This window comes from Poecilia reticulata, linkage group LG6, assembly GCF_000633615.1.
Source record: "Poecilia reticulata strain Guanapo linkage group LG6, Guppy_female_1.0+MT, whole genome shotgun sequence".
Classification (NCBI taxonomy): domain Eukaryota; kingdom Metazoa; phylum Chordata; class Actinopteri; order Cyprinodontiformes; family Poeciliidae; genus Poecilia; species Poecilia reticulata.
Genome location: NC_024336.1, coordinates 9,907,273 through 9,923,348, shown reverse-complemented (window position 1 = coordinate 9,923,348; position 16,076 = coordinate 9,907,273). Strand labels below are relative to the sequence as shown.

The 16,076-nt window shown below is 42.6% G+C and overlaps 1 long non-coding RNA gene across 12 annotated transcripts in view; it reads left to right on the top strand.

The window, feature by feature from the left end:
* The window catches only part of LOC103465914 (uncharacterized), a 103,915-nt gene extending 94,296 nt beyond the window's left edge, over positions 1 to 9,619 (top strand). For 8 of the 12 annotated variants that reach the window (XR_001776699.1, XR_533873.2, XR_001776700.1 and 5 more), the window contains one exon: positions 1,732 to 4,928. This is a non-coding gene — a long non-coding RNA (uncharacterized LOC103465914). Of the gene's footprint in view, positions 1 to 1,731; positions 4,929 to 5,766; positions 8,009 to 8,343; positions 8,525 to 8,598 lie in introns of those variants that run through there. The other 4 variants (XR_001776695.1, XR_001776696.1, XR_001776697.1 and 1 more) reach the window with 4 other exon arrangements.
* The last annotated feature ends 6,457 nt before the right edge of the window (positions 9,620 to 16,076 follow it).

Below are 16,076 nucleotides of genomic sequence, written 5' to 3'. Positions count from 1 at the left end.
TTTCACATAATTTCTCTCACCCAGCATGTTCCATGACTAACACAGGTTGACGGCTCTAAAGGATAAAACGTAGCAACTGTGCTGTAGCATGTTCAACCTTCCTGTTATCTGCTGAAAGTCTTCCTCTCTCACAGTCCGAATGAATCTTTCACTTACCTATATTTTCTGTCTTGTATGGACAGCGATGAGGAGTTCAACTGGTAAAAAATCTTGCTGGGATGCATTTTTATGAATTCATTAATTTGGAATATTGCACATATTGCGATGATGATTTCAATGGAATATATTGTGCAGCTCTAGTCTGGTCTATTCACCTATCGGAACAGATATCAGATTTTTGAGTTTAGCCGATCAAGCTAATAATTGACATATTCCGGCCAACAGATGATTTCTTGTTGCATCTGCTGAAGTAGGATATCGGTGAGTTATAAAAACCTTTTCAGACAAACTGTGCCAAAAATTTTGACTCTTTTAAATGTAATTTTCAAAGTAGATTTAGAGTTTAGATTTATGGCCAGAGCTAGCCCCAAAATTATTTGCTTGCTGGTCATGTTGGGGAATTAATAAGCTTACAATACATGCAGCACATAGAAAACCAAACAAGAATTTACAATATGTGTTAATCTACTGACTATAGTGTAAATAAAGGAGATGACAGTTTAAGGAGGTATGGTGACAATGTCATTTAGACTGTAACAAGCGCAGCACACTGCACAATAAGTGCATTACGCGGCCCCGCCTTGCTTCGCTCCTATCAGTCACACATCCCAAATGACGTGCACCTGACTCACCCTGCAGTTACAGCAAGCACCAAAATGGAGCTGGAAGATGCTAAACAAAAGCTAAAAGCAGAAGTTGCACCGCTCAATCAGATTAAGCTCTACAATTGAAAGCAGTAAAAGTGTAATTAACACAATATGTTGGGTTTACTTTGGCCCTCTAATTAAAGTTAATCAGTCGGGTCAGATCGGGTTTGACTGGATGTTTTAGACCCAATCTAAACTCTAATTAGAATTAGCAGCAAGATCTTGAAACGGATCCCCGTCCCTGGTTAATTTACTGTTAAGTGTGCGCGTACTCTGCGTTTCCATTCGTCCCCTGTCAGCTTATCTTCATCTGCAGAGTGTCAGCATGCTCCTTTTGTGTCTCTACGGGTCTGTGCTTGTGCATACTTACAATCCACAATGCTATGGTGTAAGTAAGGCACCGTTGAATAATGCAGGGAGGCTCAGGCTCACCACTGAGCAGACACAATGGGGCCTCTCAGCTCAAGACATACCGTTCCGTAACGTACTGTGCTGTACGTTTGTTCCCTCGCATATAGGTACTAGTTCTTCAGGAGTACGTGCCGGCCGAGGCCGCTCTCACGTGACTTTTTGTTCGGCGGTGTGTTTGTGCGCAGAGTAAACACGGAGAACGGCGTGGTGTTTGTCAAGCAGCATATAAGATATCGGCCATGCCTGATCTGGCTTACCACAAAAAAAAGAAAAATCAATCGGCTGCGAAGAAAGTTGAAAAGTATGTTCGCTCCTAAGCAAGAAAAGAACAGATCACACTTCCCCCACTCGACCCCCCTGTATGAGCTGACAACCTCTGGGGTGTTTGTAATTGATCTCACAGACGTCAAATCTAAAAGTCATCATGTTGAAATATTTCACCATTTCCTTTGTTACAGAAGTAACAGATTTTCCCTCTTGGGTTTTTCTTCCCTCTTTTTTTTTTTTTTTTTAGATGAAGACTACCTGATGTGCTGCTGAAACCGTGACGGGGCGGGAGGTGGAGGAGGCAGGAGGCCAGCGCCGACCCCGTTCGCCCCCATCGCCGCTCCCTGCCACATGTTATGGAGCAGGTGAGAAGCATTAACAGAGGCAGCAGCTGTGGCCCTGCGCTCCACACATGTGGACCGGGATGAGAGCTCTGTTGGGCTCAGCCACCCTTGTCTTGGAAACAAAGAAAAGCAACTCTAGGAAACAAGAAACCCCGCAGAGCGTTGTGTGAACGTTGCACCGCTCCGACAACGCCTCGCGGACGTGTTCAAACCTCCTGAACGTCCCCACATTTCATCGTGTTATGAGCACAAACTTTAATGTGTTTTTGTGATGGTGGCTCCTGAAATGATACAAAAAATAAAAGATGCATGACTTTGCAAGTAAAACTCTGAAAAGTGTGGTGTGCATTTGCGCTGAACCTCCTTTTCTGTGATACTCTTAAATACAATCCAGCGCCACCAATTAGTGCCACTTAGTTAATAAATGGAGCCCACCTGTGTGTGATTAAATCTCAGCGTAAAAGCAGCCATTGCTGTTTGCAGTTTGCCACCTGCCCTGCAGGGGGCGTCGTGAAAACATTGTGTTGTGGTCAGGTGAACCCAGTGTGAGCTTATTTTTGTATCCAAAATGCTAAATTAAAGTGATAAATTAATCTTACAAGCCTCCCTGACCTCGTCATCCCCACTGTGAAACATGGCAGTGGCAGCATGATGCTGTGGGGACACTTTTCTTCACCAACGATAAGGAAGTTGGTCAAAGTCAGTGCTAAGATAGATGGAACTACAATGGAATGGTTTCCATTATTGCATATTCATGTGAATGGCCTAGTCAAATGAGAATCTGTGACAAGACTGGACTGAGGTTTTACTTCACAACTCTGCACGACTCTGTCTTAGGCCTGTTCTTGCTGGAGAACTGGCTCCCCCGCAGCATGATACCGCCACTGCCATGTTTTACAATGGAAAAAGTTCAGTTTTGGTCTCATTGAACCAGAGCTTCTTTTTCCACGTGTGTTTTCTGTACAAACAGCACTTCTTATAGTTTTATTTAATTGTTTGTTGTTTTTTTTAAACCTTTGTTTCTACGGGTTGTCTCATTGAGATCTCTTACAAGACGAACCTGTTTCAATTAAACAAAACGAATAAAATTACAAACACAGCAACATGAGCAATTAAGAAATTAACAAGCTAATAAAATATCTATTCAAAATCAAATTACAAACTAATAATTGTCCAGTTGGGAAATATTTAAATGGGCTTAGTGACTTTTTTAACAGATTTTTAAAGAAGTATCGGGAGTAAAGTCATGCTAAAATCACACCTCTATTTTTTTTTATTTGTAAAAATCGTGAATTAATTTCCTTAATTTTCCTTAATTAAGCACTACTTTATGTCGATCTATCACACAAAATACCAACAAAGTCCTTTGAGGTTTGTGTTTGCGACATGACAGCAGGTATGAATATATTTAAAACATTCTCAATCATCATGTGTTGATTAGATCTAATTGCTATTTAAATCAGCTCCACCAACGTTTCATACGTAAACTCAAAGTGGGACAAATAGGAGGTAATGCTTACTAAACATTGTTATACTTCTGTGGTTAAACCTATTAGTTCCAATTACACCTGCAGCATATACGTTGCCTACAGGTTGCATTTGAATGTGAAAATATCTTTGCCCGCGCAATTTGTTTGGGAAATGGTTGCCCCAGTCAGATCATTTGAATTCCCCTTCAGCCTGAGCCATGAACTCGAAGACCCAGTTGTCACATTGTGCTCTCCACACACAGGCTCCTTTCACGGCGCCGCGTCCCAGAGGAAAGCGCCGCGCGTGTTTGTGTTTCTGTGAATCATAACTGCTGCTTTGCATTCAGCGAAGTGTGTCGAAGCGGATTACAGGCATGAACTCAGGCGGGAGCAGAGAGAGAGAGAAAGCTGTGTTTTTTTTTGTTTTTTTATTTGTTTTTTTGTTGTTGTTTTTTTTACCTCAAGACTGTCCTTTGGGGTGAGGTAGTAGGTTGTATAGTTTTAGGGGTCACACCCTTTCTGTCAGATAACTATACAACTTACTGTCTTTCCTGAAGTGGCTGTAATGTCGTCAGACGCCAGCACCGGAGAACTCTGAAACCGGCTCAACATCAGAAATGACAAGCTTTACGGACAGAGTGGACACAGGATCTAACCGGGACGCAGGAATTTGAACCTTAGTTGCAAATGGTTTGTGGCAACTTTTGGTGGTTTTGCTCTCAAGTTTAAGCTCTTGTTTTAGACAGTCATTGCAATTTCACCTGTTGTCTTCTGTTGTAAAACTGTTCCTTTGCCACGTCTTTTGTGATATGTGAAATATAGAAATCAAAGCGTCACAAAAAGACCATATGAGGATGGCGGGTTCCTGTTGCTGAAAGAACGCACGTTTGTTAGAGATCGCCGAGTTCTGTGGCAAACGCTTAGGGCCTTTTCTGATGTTCGTACGGGGTGAGGTAGTAGGTTGTGTGGTTTCGGGGTAGTGATTTTGCCCAATCAGGAGATAACTATACAACCTACTGCCTTCCCCGAAGGGCAGCAATCCTACACCATACAGAAACCAACAGACCCAACCAGTTTGAGTCACTGAGCCGCCTTTAGCTTGGAGAGCAGCTTTTGATTGTCAGTGGTGCAATATTAGCAGCAGGTAAAAGCCTTTTTTTTTTTTTTTAACCAAAATAAAAAGAAAATAGATCATAAAATGCTCTGTGTTCTTATTTAATTTAACATTCAATGTTGTGTGTTGCTGGTAATGTTTTTTAAGCTAGGGCTACATGGTGGAGCGGTTGATAGCGCTGTAGCTTTGCAGCAAAAAGGTCCTGGGTTCAAATCTAAGATCTAAATTGATCTTAGGTTTGAGTGTGTGTGTGTGTGCGCATAGTTGCACCCCTCTCACCCCATGGCAACAGATCCCATGCATGGACAACTGTGTACAGGGTGGATTTCTAAACTACTGCTGACATTGAAACTCCTCTTGTCATGCATCATCCATGACATTCCTTAAATGCTCCACTAATCTGGAACAAACTACCGGAAAACTGATGAAACACCGAGTTCTCTTTAAATCAAGGCTAAAAACTATTTTGTATAAGGCTGCCTTTGATCAATAATAACTGGAACGTCGTATACTCTGATCTGTGTTTAACTCGTCGTCATTTTCCATTTACTTTGCCGCGGCAATTAAGCACTTTGAATTGCCTTAATGCTGAATTTGTGCTATGCAGCTAAAAATACCTTGCCTGAAGGTTAAGTTCAGGGTTTTTATGGGAGTTAACTTCCTAATTTCTTCCTAATTTGATATAAATCTAGATTAGCTGACAAGTGTCCATCCAGTTGTTACTTCATTTTCAGCCTTTGTTATTAAACAAATTTGCTCTTTTGTTGTAAGCCCTAAACGCAACGTTAACGATAAAATCGAACCTTAGACACTTACTATGAACATATTGTACACTGTTCACTATGTCAACCTGCAGCCTGAAGATAACAACTAGCTTAAAAAGTTAATGGTTAATCAGAGATAAAGTGAAAATGTATTTCTAAATCTTTTAAGCCTTTTTACATTTGCATTGGGCTGTTAATGTCAGTTGGAGTCGGTGCGCCACTGATGATCTTCCTGTGTCAAACAAACACTGAGACGTCTAAAATGTCTGGCAGAAACAAAACAGTTTGTGTTTCTGGTCAGAGAAATGGTGAAAATATGTAAATGTAAGAAATATTGTCGTATTATAGGGGAAGACTTTTATTTATTTTTACACTGCTTTGCCTTTTTTGTAAAACAGAAACTTGGACTGGAAACGCTTCACATGTATTACCCTTAGTACAAGAGGCTTCTCTAAAGAAGTGAAGACGTTGTGGTTTCAGTAGAGGGGATTTAATTGAGTTTTAAGTTGCTTTAATTAAATTTTTTTATATGTAAGGCAAATGTGTCACGTATTCAGCTCTCAGTGCATTTTTTTTTTTTTTTTTACATAGGAGGATCATTGGTGGCGCACCGCCTCCAGCTTCAATTTCCTGTCAGTGATCCATCCTATCATTCCTTGTAAATAACCGCCTACTGCAAATGTAATGGCGGTTAAAAACTTTGTGAACCCGTGTTTGCTTTACGACATTATTCGGTCCAGTGGAAGTCTGCTGTCATCTTGGCCGTTAGCTTCAGCCTCCCGAACTACCTGATCTGGATTTGTAGTGAATGAAGGTAAGTTATCACAACTTGGGTGGAAATCTTTTAACACAACCTCACTATCAAACACCCTGAACTGTATAAACCTGTTGAGAAGATGTGGGGGGTAAGTCAGGATACGACCCCGATCCAGTTCAGACACGAAGCAGCAGCCAAGTCATGTCCTAAAACCTTCTAGCAGAGCAGATGGAAACATTAGCCTCGGCCCCGTCTCACCTCCCGGGCTCCAGCGTGATTCATACGACAGCAGATGAGGGTTACAGTGTTCGCTCTCCCTCTGGCCAGCGGCTCACATAAATACTCTCTCACGCAAAGATAGCGAGGCGGCTGCCAGACAGTGGGCCAAGTTTGGCATCACACCTGCCTCACCGTCTGAGAGCGCAGCCCCGTATCTCGTATCAAGGTCGAGCCCTCGTTCACCCCCTCTACTTTCACTTATCGCTTGAATAACCTTTGGGTCAGAGATAAACACTTAAAAAATACACTTTAAAAAAATTCCTCCTTTGAGCTCATTTGTACAAGCTGAGAAAGTTACGCAATCTCCTTAAGCATCTGACGCAAGGAGAGGATTTATTTAACACCACGCCGCTGCTAGCGGAGCGTGAAGTTTGGATTCTGCTTTTGTGTCTAGACCGGTCCTGGGTGTGTTTTGCGTGAGTGCTGCACCCTCTGTGTAGCTGTCCTCCTCCTCTCCCCCCCCCACCCCTCACCAACCCAACAGCCACCATATTGAATCGATTTGAGCCTGAGACACGACGATAGAACAGAGGGAGCCGAGCCGCTGAAGCCGTGTGAAACAAAGACTGTGTGCATCCTGCCTCTGGGGCTGCATCTCTAAAGGCCACCCTCCATCCATGACCTCCTCTCCTGCCTCGCCGCTTCCTCTTTTTTTCCTCTTCCCCTCTTCGTACGGCGAGGAACTAATGAAATGCACTCGATACTCAATATGACATACACAAGTCACAATTTAATAATGAGGTCGGGGTTTTTCTTTTTGCCTGGAAATCGAAGAGAATAATCCCCACAACAGTGCTGCTTCTTTTTTCTTCTTCTTCTTCTCGAACGCCTCTATGATGTCAGAGCTGTAGAAACAGAGAAGCGCTATTGATTGAATGTAAGTGGATAGGACTGAAGCCTGTGTGTGGGCAGGTCCCTCAAATGAACCGGCGAAGCAGAGAGAGACGGGCGCGGTTTGACACGCTGCTCCCAGAAACGTTGGGCCAAAACGACATGCCAGCTAAAAACACTGCGTGCGTTTTATACGAACCGGTTAATATATGCAAAGTATAACTTCTGTGCCATCATCACCTTCCAAGGCCGGTTCACTTCCGTGCACATGGCAAGAGCACCACCTAGTGGTGACCCATAGAGTTCTTTAAAATCTTAAATGTTGGGTATGAGACAATTGATTTATCGCGGCGAAATGATTATTCGTCATGATAAACGATTCATTACTAATTAGCAATCGATTAATTGGCTATTTGCTGGAAAAGCAACACTGTTAAGCCAAAGCCGTGCAAAGAATCTATAAACTGCACTTTATTTTGACTGCAAATTATTTAGGATGCCTCAAGTGTCATAGTTTTTGCTTCACCTCAGTTCTATAAAATTCTCCTATTAAGCACCTTTTGCTGTCCATTTATTAACCATTAAAATAAAATAAAATCAGCCCTACACTGCACTGGTGTTAAGCGAACCAGAAAGGGATTATTTAAATATTTATTATTATTATTATTATTAGCTGCAGATGCATCCTTTGCTATAAATGATGAATCACACACTGAAAGAATGCTTGCTCTGTTGGTGCATGCTAGGCAATAAAAAGTTACGTTTTCTTATTTAGAAAAAAGAGTTGAATTATTTATTTGCATTTCTTACATATTCTTAATATTGCATAAACTAAGCTAAGTGGTTAAGTTAACCACATTGTTCTAAGTTAAATAACCTGCCAGAGAACTTGCACTTTTTAAGGAATTGTTGATTTGAAACAAGCTCCTACATCTTGCTGAAAATGTACTTGTACATTAATGTTGTCTTATTTTAAGTCCAGGTATTTGCTTAGAAACTAGACCAAAAGTACTTTTTTTTGTCCTGCAGTGCTCTGTTAGAAATTTTCTTTAATTATAAAATTTTAGACTCATTAATGCTCTGATTTGTTCAAATATGCAAAAAATGTTTTACCCCTATGGAATGTGATAACCAAAGGAAAAAATAATAATAATAATAATTACTCAACTTACTTCTGTTGTTATTTGAGTGACATGTCAGTCATTGGGTTTCCTTCTTGATTATTAACAAAGGTCTTGTTTGTTGGAAAAAGTATTCAAAGTACTCAAACTTAAGCAGTCGGTATTTGTGCAACTTCTTAGCGGTCCTTGGCACCACCAGGGGGCAGCAGAAGCGTCTCAGCTGAACTCGGTTCTCACCGTGACCTGCAGTGACCCTCCACATACTCAAAATAATTTTCGGATTAGGGCAGGAGAAGAGTCCAAACAGCGGAAACATTGACAGCTGTTCCACTGTCTTTATTAATTTGTTTGTTTGTTTGTTTGTTTGTTTGTTTGTTTGTTTGTTTGTTTGTTTGTTTGTTTGTTTGTTTGTTTGTTTTTAACTCGTACATTCAGCATGAATCAGAGGAACCCAGAGCGCCTCGGAGTGAGTCAGTCTGCTGCAGCAGCTTCTGGCAAATCCCTGACGCTCGGCGATCTCTCCTTTCAAAGCCAATCATGACTTCTTCTCATTTTCTGCTTCTCCAGAATTCTTTTTTCTTTTCTTTCTTTCTTTTTTTCTTTTTTTTTTGCCTGATTGCTCTCGGGTTCAGCTCAGGCAGAGACGTGTTGTAAGCAAGCCGAGTGGATGGAGGGGCTGGAGGGGTGCAGCTGTCCCTATATCATCTGGATGTGGAAAGCTCTCTTGAGGTCTCCCTTAATTATGAAAGCAGCTGCTGTCCAGACAGTCGGTCTTGACCAGAGATTATTACTGCATGCGGACTGTCTGCCCTCGGCAGGAGTGGTGCAACAAGCCGTGTCCTCACAGTCTGAAGTTTCTCCATGCGCTGCGAAGATTGAGAAAACGGAGGGGCTCGATGCAGTGCAGCTAATATCTCTGCTAACGTGCGTTAAGAGTCGGAGCTCTTTCTTGACACAGCACCTTTCTTTGTCATGCAGTTGAGAATTACCTTCCCTGTCTGACGTATTACAACGTAAAACTGCAAAATTCACTTACTGTGTTTAAATCAATTTTTAAAAAAATTTTAAAGTGAATTTTAAGGATATTTATTTGAGTTACTTATTGATCCGACTCAGCTGCACATGCCTTGGATCGCGAGTCCGCTGATTTTATGTTTAATAACTTCTGTTATAGTCTTGTACAATATATTATTATTACTATTGTTTTTAACAATTTAAGAACTTTTCTTATGTAAATATTTATGCTGTTTTCTGTTCTACTCTGAAGATCAGCGGTGGCAGGAAATGTGCAAAAAAAATTCCAAACTGAGATCCTAAATCAGGACGTGTTTCAAACCGAGATATTTATGAAGTTAGAAATAAAGGTAACACTATATATGGCGGAAATGACGCTGTCATAAACATGACGCAACACCTGTCATGAACATGAACGAGTCTTTATGAATGTTTATGACAGATGTCATGAAGTGTCATTCTGTAAATAATGACACTTTTAATGCAAAGTTGCTCTAAAAGTTGCATTGAAAGTCCATTAAAAGTGCCAAATTTGCGTTAAAGTGTCATTATTTACAAAACAGTGCTCAAAAACCACCTGGAAACACAAGGCGACCCCTGAGATGGAGCAGAGCTGAGACGTTTATTCCCCCGATGATGTTGCAAAATATTTAATCGCTGGCAAAGGAAGAAGAGGAAGAGAAGGTCTTTGAGTGCAGGAGGAGACAGAGCAAGTGTTTCAAAAAAAACAAAAAAATCCCTCCTTTTAGTGAACTGAAACGAGAGATTAAAACCAGACCACGCTGTTTATCTCCCAGCTTGATCGTATTCTGGCTTTATTTCAATTAATTCTTCAAGTAATCTTGAGGAAGATCGTACGATAAACAGCAGCGCTCCCTCAACGGCAAGAAACAGTTTGGAGGAGCACTAAAATACAAACTCCAACAGATGCTAATTATGTTTTACTTTTCAGAAAGGACGCCATGTTGTGATTCGCCCCAAAACTTAAAGCACCCAATGGCTGGGAAAATTAGTCGTTCAGCGTAAACGCATTAATATCAGACCGATAATCGAAACCAGCCGTAAGTTCTCTGTGTTCTTATGATGTTTCAGTCATAAAACTCTGTCTCCCTCCAGAGTTTTGGAAGTCTTTTGTTTGTTTATTCTTCTGTTTATTTTTCCTTCTGTGCGGCAAACAAGTTCAAAGTGTTAAAAAGAAGAGAAAAAAAAAACTCTCCGGATTTGAAAGTTATGTTTTTTGGGTTAAAAGGAATAATCTGCGATAGAACCCGAGACAAGCATCACATTTTCACCCAAAACCTCTTTGGAAATCACCGTATTATACAGCAGCGTGTTCAGTCAGAGGCACCGTTGTGAAACAGACTGCTACAGGAGACGCTGTCCACCCACAGCAGCATCAGCGTCTACGTCAGTTCACTGTGTGATGTAAGATACAACGTTTAATTTCCCGTTAAGACTGATAAAGTGTTTTTGAATTTGAAATGAACATTGTGTTGAAATGCCGTTTTATTTCCGTCACACTTTGTTTGTTCACTTTACAAGTATAAACAGATTGTGACTGAACAATTGTACATTTCTTGAGCTTTGGAAGGATTTTCTGATTTGATTTAATAACTTAGCTTAGCAAAATGCATTCCTCTGCAAACGGTTCAGGATTGAAAATTATTGACAAATCATAGCCCACCAAAAAATTTTAAAAAATCTAGAAAATATGAATAAATTAAGACTTTTCCACAGTATTGGCAGTCTTGAAAGTAGTTTTTTTTTTTTAGACTGACTTGCTCCCAAAAAGTCAGAAATTTAAATGACTGCCACAATGTGAGGTTATTTTTACTTTCCTTTAAAAGGGTAATTTAAGCTACGTTAACTTTAATTCCAAAATTTCTCCAAAATGACAATTTTGGACAAACAAAGATGGCGTTTAGATGCCCTACATTCCAAAAACGTTTGATGCAGAACAAGAGTTGCCGTTTTGGAGCTACTCTGACCCAGTCATCTAGTCACATCTGGTCATAATGTTATGCCTGATTGGTTTGGATACGCTCAGGGAAGGACTGAGCAAGCAAGGAAGTCAACCAATGGAGGGCAAATATAACATTTATTGATCCTGAAATAGAAAACCAGACGCGGGGGGTAGAAAAAAAACCCAAAACCTTCTGGTTGCTACAGATTTGAGAACCAAGGAGAGAATTTAACCCGAACAGAGAGACGGACACGATGCAGGAGGAGGACGAACAAACAGGTGAGTGGCAGCAGAAACACGATAAAACAAACGACAGACGTCGAGACACAAAGAAGAAAAACAATAACCAGACAAGTCGGACGTAGCGGCTGAAAGTTTGCATATAGTTTGTTAAACTCATAAACAGATTCTGGGCTGACAAGCTGGGAAAAAGGCGCGTCAGCAGACGAGGAAATGACCGATGCAAGAAAGAGGCTGAGGAGTAAGATGACCTTCTGAGGCATCTCAAAGGTCAAAGAGTTCATAAGTAGTCGGTCAATGACTTTATCGTCATCATTAAAAGCATTAGCTCCACAACCTCACGAACACATGCGCACATGTTGGAACTTTTTCAGATTCTTAATAGACCAACACATAATGTGAAGAGGGAGGAGTAATGGCTCTTTTTTCTTTTTCTTTTCTTTAAAAATAACAAATGTCCGGTGTGTATTTATGCTATCATAGAATCATCTTTCACTGCTGCAGGTCATGTGGGGGCGTTTGAACGTTTGGTCACTCTGGTTTGTTTTAGCTTATTTTAGAYGAATCCAGAGGATCTGTCAGGTTAATTGGCCTCTCCAAATTCTCCCTAGGTGTGAGTGTGTGTGTGTGTATGGTTGTTTGTCCTGTGTGTCTCTGTGTTGCCCTGCGACAGACTGGCGACAGGGTGACCTCGCCTCTCGCCTGGAACGTTAGCTGGAGATGGGCACCAGCAACCCTCCTTACCCCACTGAGGGACAAGGGTGTAAAGACAATGGATGGATGGATATTTGTTAAAACTGTCACCATGTTGTGAAATGAGACAATCTGTGAAAGAATCAACATCCATTGGCTCCAAATGCACCACTCCCAGTCAGAAACAGCCAATCAGAAAMAGGGGGAGGGTCTCAGTGCTGCCAATCATGCCTATGTACGTGCTGAAAAGTGTGCTAATGGTGGAGAAACAGCATATTGCTACAGGAAAACTTTATCCCCCATCGTCAGTGGACATGCTAACTAATAATAATTCATTAAACTTATATTGGGCTTTTTAGGACATTCAAAGACGATTTCTGAAAGCAAAAAAAAATAAAAAAAACTGGCCTGAGTAGCTATGGGGTGTCCAGTGTGGCGAAGTGGCTGTAATGTAATGGCAAGGGAGAAATACATACACAGTGGTGATTGTCAGCTTAACGCCCTCCTCCTGGCTCTGATTGGTTGTTTCTGACTGAGCTGTGTATTTCTGCAGATGGCAGTAGAACCACAGAGGAAGGCAGAGGAGATACATTCTTTTCACAGATTATCTGTCTCATAATGTACTGTGCTGACATAGTGGCAGCTTGAATAAATATGTAAACAGAATATATATACATAACGTCAATATAAGCTACATGCTGCAGCTTTAAGAGCAGATCCTCTGTGTTCACTCTGAACAGTCAGTCCGATGGCTTCGTGCCAAACGTCAGACCAGCAGCCACAGGACAGAGCATGCAGCTCAGAGCGGACGGAGTGAGGACACACGGCGGGACAGACTGACAGGCAGGGCTGCGCACTCGGCATCTGGTCTGAGTTGAGAAATCAGGGCTGCTTCATTAGGAGGCAGCTCATTGCAACAGTTTGACTGGAAGTCCTCATAATCTGGCTCTGCTGCCAGAGTGGAGAGGAATTAGCTCTCTGGCTGTGACTTTGTCCAGATTTTTTTTTTTTTTTTTTGCACAAGAATAGCAGACCTGCAAACTGATCATCTCAACACATGAATCACAGTGTCCAGCCAAGGCATCTGGAAAAGTGACGACATTCCGCCTCTCTGGCCGAGCTCAGCGTGATTTCACTGGAGCCATTTCACATTTCTACAGTTCTGTGCTTTAGAGGCCCTAGTTTTCTAACGTTTGTTCTAAGAGAGGAAAGGAAAGGCGCCCCCCAACTAGAAGATCAGTTTTAGATTGCATAATGTGTCCTTTTGCTACATCTGTAGCTGATACCTAAGACGACCTGGTGAATTGATCCCCGAGAGGAGGATACATTTAAATCCAACAACTGAAAAGTATGCAGAGGTCCACAACCATGTGTCCAGCTAAATAAAACCTTTTTAGGGCCACACATTTTACATCAAATTAAAAAAAAAAAAAAAAAAGCTAATAATTTTTGATAAATATTAACTGTAAAAATGTGTTATTACTTTTCAATCATAACTTTATTTCAATCCATCCATTTTCTGCCGCTTATCTGAGGTCAGTTCGCAGGGGCAGCAGCTTCAGAAGGGAGGCCCAGACTTCCCTCTCCCCAGCCACTTCTTCCAGCTTTTCCGGGGGAATCCCAAGGCGTTCCCAGGCCAGCCGAGAGACATAGTCCCTCTAGCGTGTCCTGGGTCTTCCTCCTCCCGGTGGGACATGCCTGGAACACCTCACCAGGGAGGAGTCCAGGAGGCATACTGACCAGATGCCCGAGCCACCTCAACTGGCTCCTCTCGACGTGGAGGAGCAGTGGCTCTACTCTGAGTCCCTCCCGGATGACAGAGCTTCTCACCCTATCTCTAAGGGAGAGCCCAGCCACCCTGCGGAGGAAACCCATTTCGGCCGCTTGTACCCGTGATCTCGTTCTTTCGGTCATGACCCAAAGCTCATGACCATAGATGAGGGAGGGAACGTAGATCGACCGGTAAATCGAGAGCTTTGCTTTTTGACTCAGATCTCTCTTCACCCTGACAGACCGGTACAGCGCCCGCTTCACAGTAGACGCTGCCCCAATCCGCCTGTCGATCTCCCGCTCCCTTCTTCCCTCATTCACGAACAAGATCCCCAGATACTTAAACTCCTCCACTTGAGGCAGGACGACCCCCCCTGACCCGGAGAAGGCACTCTACCCTTTTCCTGCTCAACACCATGGCCTCGGATTTGGAGGCACTGAGCCTCATCCCGGCCGCTTCACACTCGGCCGCGAACCGCTCCAGCAAGAGCTGCAGATCACGATCTGATGAAGCCAACAGGACGACATCATCTGCAAAAAGCAGAGATGCGTTCCTAAGGCCACCAAAACGGATCCCCTCAACACCTCGGTTGCACCTAGAAATTCTGTCCATGAAAGTAATGAACAGAATCGGTGAAAAAGGGCAGCCTTGGCAGAGTCCAACTCTCACCGGAAACGAGCCCGACTTACTGCCGGCAATGCGGACCAGACTCTGACACCGGTCATACAGGGACCTGACAGCCCGTATCAAAGGGCCYGGTACCCCATACTCCCGGAGAACCCCCACAGAGCCCCCCGAGGGTCACGGTCGAACGCTTTCTCCAAGTCCACAAAACACATGTAGACTGGTTGGGCAAACTCCCTCCAGGACCCTGCTGAGGGTGTAGAGCTGGTCCAGTGTTCCACGACCAGGACGAAAACCACACTGCTCTTCCTGAATCCGAGGTTCGACTATCCGACGGACCCTCCTCTCCAGGACCCCTGAATAGACCTTACCAGGGAGGCTTAAGGGTGTCTGCCAATCCAGACACATCTGTTAATCCCATCTGTTAATCCGGTTTAACAGACATCCACAGACTGTTCAGCAGAATAACAATAAGCCTGTAAACAGTGTTTGCGGTGAGTGTTTGGCTCTATAACCAATAGCTTACATCACAGAATGTGCCTATTGATGAGCAAGCTGCGCAGGCGTACTAATCAGAACCTTTTTAGCCAAACCATAGCTACAAAATTAATGCTAATCCTTCCAGATTCTTGCAGCATTTTTTTATGTTTATTTGAGCCTAGCAAGGTTTTCCAAACAAGGAGATGACCGCGCTGTCCGCTCTAAGGTACAAATCCACATTTTATTCAATTAGTCCGGCCTCCTCCTGCAGGAGCTAAAGACGCTTCCATCAACTTGATGAATGTTTTGGTTGCACACCAAACAAAATGCACTGATTTTGTGGATAACGTGGATGTGGATAACTTTATTTCGTTTTTCTTAAAAAAATTAAAAAAAAGCGAAAACCCTCAAAATATTCCAATATATTTAATTCTAAGGAATGTTTATATTGGTAGAAAATGCTGTTAAAATCCTTAATTTTCTCTAAGTTTGTGTCTGTAGGCTGATAGCGCTATGAATCGTCAAAATAAGCACATCATTTCCAACCTAATGACAAAAAAGGTTGTGTTGGACTCATTTTTTGTGGATATTTCATCCAGTTATTCAATCAAAAAAAAATGTTTAAACTGTTATAGYTTGGATTTTATATTACATCTTTATTGTTTTTGTTTTTTTGTCAAAGTTTTTCAGAGCCACTTGACTTCCGGCTTCATCTCTACATCTTCCTCCAGACAAATTCACGCAGTCGGACATAAACTCTTCTCTCTGCCTGTGCTCTCGAGTGTTTATGACTCCTGCAACTGGTTAGCCTGCTGTTGTGCAACTCTCCTTGCTAGCAGTGAACCCCGGTTCCGCGTCCTTGCAGCGAGCAGAGGGGCTTCAGTGGTTCGTCTTCGTGGTTAGGGGGCGTCCTTCACAAAGGAAGCAGCTGCTCTGCTCCCATTCGCTGAAACTGTAGGTGTGTCGACGGAGGGTGTGTGTGTGTGTGTGTATGTATGTGTGTGTGCGTTTTCTCGTCTTTCCCTGCCGCGCCGTCACTCATGACGCCACTTCCGGCGGGGTGGGAGCACCATGTCTCTGCTGCGCGTGGATGTGTTGGGGGGTCTTTGACAGGAGAGTCGGCGGCGG